Source organism: Passer domesticus, chromosome 1 (assembly GCF_036417665.1).
Source record: "Passer domesticus isolate bPasDom1 chromosome 1, bPasDom1.hap1, whole genome shotgun sequence".
Taxonomy (NCBI): Eukaryota; Metazoa; Chordata; class Aves; order Passeriformes; family Passeridae; genus Passer; species Passer domesticus.
Window position 1 is genome coordinate 71,922,280 of NC_087474.1, and position 3,483 is coordinate 71,925,762.

Consider the following 3,483-nt stretch of genomic DNA (forward strand, 5'->3'; position numbering starts at 1 on the left):
AAGCATGAAAAGCAGATGGGACAAATGCTGGTCTGGCAAGTGCCCTCCCCCAGGCTACCCTCTGATGCTGCCTGCAGCCCGCTTGTCTTGCACACAGAGAAAGGGATACAAAGGGTGGTGCCCACATTCGTCTTTGCCCAGTTCTGCTTCCTGTGTCGGACCAAAACGGAGCCAAAAGGAAAGGGAAACCATGCTGCTCCCTCAGAATTTGCAGCATGTGTCCATGCAAATAAGTAGCCAGAACTTGGGCCTCTTTCTATTTCGTCTTCTAATGAAAATCAACAGGCCACTGGCTCCATTAAACTGACTTGCATCAGGGATCGTGCATAGCAGAAACTCATTCTAAATAAAATACAACCGTTTTATTTTACTTGATAAAAGCATTGCTTCTGCTAGCCTTAAATTTCAAATTCTCTACATTCCTTAGTGTCATCCCAGTTACACATCACTTCAATTCTTTCACTAAATAATGACATAAATCAAAATATTATCTTCCACATATAGTTAAGATGCATTTTGTATCCATACAGAGAGCATCAAAAATAGCTATCCCTTAACATCTCTGAATGCAAATGCTCCTTCTAGAATAGGAGTTTACTATTTACTAGGAGTTTACATGGTCTTCAGAAACATTTATTACACTTTAAGTGTATATCCTGTCTTAATCCAAAAGAACTTTTAGCTTTCTATTGGAGGCATAACAGATGAATTGATCTTTTATGCAGGGGGACAAATTTAATTTTCTGGCTCCAATTTGGATAAGAATGCCTATTCAAGACAGCACTTAAGCCTCACAGAAGTCAATAGGACCTAAACACATGTTTACAATTAACCATTTGCTTAAGTGGTGGTCCAAACTGGGCAAAAAAAATGTGAAGTCAGTAGGTCTGCTTGCATAAGAAAGAATTACCAGTCTGGAAGAGAATTACGGAATTTGGCTATCAGAAGCTGGAGGATTAGTAACAAACATGTCATTCCTGTAAGTAATTTATTTAAACCAAAGCCATGGCAGAACTTTTTAAAGTATGCACTCAGATTAATCTGAGGGACAGACTTAAAATATAATTATCAACCAGGGACAGCTGTAAATTTGTAATAATATATGAGAATCACCAACTGATTTTCAAATGAAATCTACAGAACTGAACATCCTGCTCGGATTTAATGAGTTCCAGCCCATTCCAGAGCTAGGTTGTGACTTCACACAGAAAACTGCGTAAGCAGGAGTGCAGGCCAAAGTAGTAATTATGGCTCCAAAAAATGAAACCAAAGAGCATGTGTAAGAGTCTCCAAGACCTTCCAAAATTATTTTTGCTGTAGCAGTTTATGAGAAAAATATGAGAAGCCATCAAGACATCTTAGGGTATTTAAGTTCCCAGGTCTCATTTACTGATAAGGGTCCTATAGACTGTCAGACATTTCTCTGGGTGCACTTAAGTATCTTAACAGTGAGGATAAATCCCTTTATTGACCATATTTAAAGAAACATACTATGATTTCCAGGCAAGCTTAACATGTACATCACTTACTCTCTTTATTCCCAGGCTTTCTCAGTATTTCTGACACACGAATAGCTGGCGCATCCACATTTGATGAAGCTGACACACTCGTACATTACATAAGAGAGGAAAGGGAATCATCCCCAGATGTCATTCCAGTCCTGTATAATCAATTAGATTTTTAACAATTTAGAGTACCTGGACCAAAGAACACTTATTGGCAGGGGTTCTGTTTGTTTGTTTTTAAACCAGTGTTCCTATTGCACATCTAATGCATTACAGTCAGAGCTGGCTACGGAATATGACTCCAAAGTAGGCTGGAACCACTTCTGCAGTACCAGCAGCTAAAATCAACAACAGGAGCTTGAAGAGCACACAAATGAATGTCGTCCTCCACGGCAATGCAGGGCCTCAGCAGCTCCAGCTCAGCTCAGTCCAGGGCAGCTGCATCCTATTGCCCCCATGCCAGAAGTCTGCAAGTCCCCCCAGGGCAGCAATGACAGCCATCACATCAGGGTGTTTCCCTCCTCTTCATCTTCAAGAGCTGCAGAAACAACAGGCCAGACATCTGTGCCAGCTTTCCCCTTTGCAACAGATGACACTGGTCTGCTTGTGCTCACTCTGAGGCTTTGCAGGTAATAACCCAGCTCTGGAAGTTACCAATGAATTCACTGCAGCTGCTCTGCCCTCCTCACTTACTAGCAACTAGTAAATGTGCAGGTTGTTTGGCTAAGGAGTGCAGGACTCTGAGGTGTGAGGAGGGATATGCGATTTCCTTAATTTTTCCTCTAATCAGCTCAAGGTACAACTCTCCAGAGAGTTAACACATAAAAAAATAAATATTCCTTCAGAAGTATGCCAAGTGCCTATTATATACAGAAGAGCATGCATGTGAGTAGGGATGACATAACTCCCACTAGAGGTAATTTACATGTTCCAGAGCTCTGGTAGGGCTGCTGCTGTTGCATTCACCGCGTCCACGGTCTCTGGCTTGCCTGGACAGCCTCCAGCACAGCATGATTCCTGGGACCCTCTGGAACACGTTGCTGTCTGCCTGCAGACCCTGTCATGAAAAGGGTCCTGCCCAACTATCCTGGGCTCACAGGACAAGACCTCCAGTTCCTTAAAAAGGTTTTTACCCCAAGAATTTCAGATTTCAGTCTTACATGCAGGAGGAATTACATCTGGTCTCAGGAATACAAGAAAACTGAAGCAATTAATAGTCTTGGCTTTCAGCAGATCAAGAAATTCACCTATCTAAATAACAACAATATACTAGTACCTATTTATGTGTTGCCATTCCTTCATGAGACTGAGATGCTTCTGAGGCAACGAAGACATTTTTCCCACCACACAGGTCCAATCCTTCTGTTAAATCATTCAGCATAATGCCCACCTCTGCAGTCACTATATCCCCTTTCCTGAAAAAGCTCCTAAAGAGCCTTTCAGCTCATTTAATTTCAAACATTTCAGCTTCTGTTCCAGCTGACCCACATGATTGTCATTAATGGGTGATCAAAGCCTGAGGCACATCATCTGTTGCTTAATTACCAGCAGCTCAGTCTTGGAAAACAGGTCAGGACATCCCTTTGCCCCAGCATGCTCTGCCCAGTGTATGATCATGGAAATGTCATGACCACCACTGTGGGTTTTGGGACAGGTGCAGGAATTTCTCTGGCAGTTTGCTACAGAGTTTAGATCAGCACAGAGTCAAAAAGCAAAGAGAGAAGGCAAAGAAGGCCTGTGCTTAACCCTGATTTTGTAATCTGACACAGATATACCCAGTTCAGTATCAACAGACCCAGATAATTCCCCAACTTGCCAGACTGCATTCAGGACACATCAGAAGTCTGCAAAGAAAGCTCTTTTAGGGAGTCTTTCCTGTGCCAGGACTGGACAGAGAGCTGTGTAAACCCCTCAGTTTAAGGGCTGATCCCCACATCAGGATCAGTTTCCTCGCTGGGCATGGGAGGCGAGCATGGAG

The 3,483-nt window shown here is 42.7% G+C and overlaps 1 long non-coding RNA gene across 1 annotated transcript; it reads right to left on the reverse strand.

Moving 5' to 3' along the window:
* Positions 1 to 466: 466 nt before the first annotated feature.
* Positions 467 to 3,240, reverse strand: LOC135302701 (uncharacterized). Its single transcript, XR_010364266.1, has 2 exons — positions 2,782 to 3,240; positions 467 to 2,043 (listed from the first exon to the last, which is right to left on the reverse strand). It is a non-coding gene; the product is annotated as an uncharacterized LOC135302701 (long non-coding RNA).
* Positions 3,241 to 3,483: the final 243 nt, after the last annotated feature.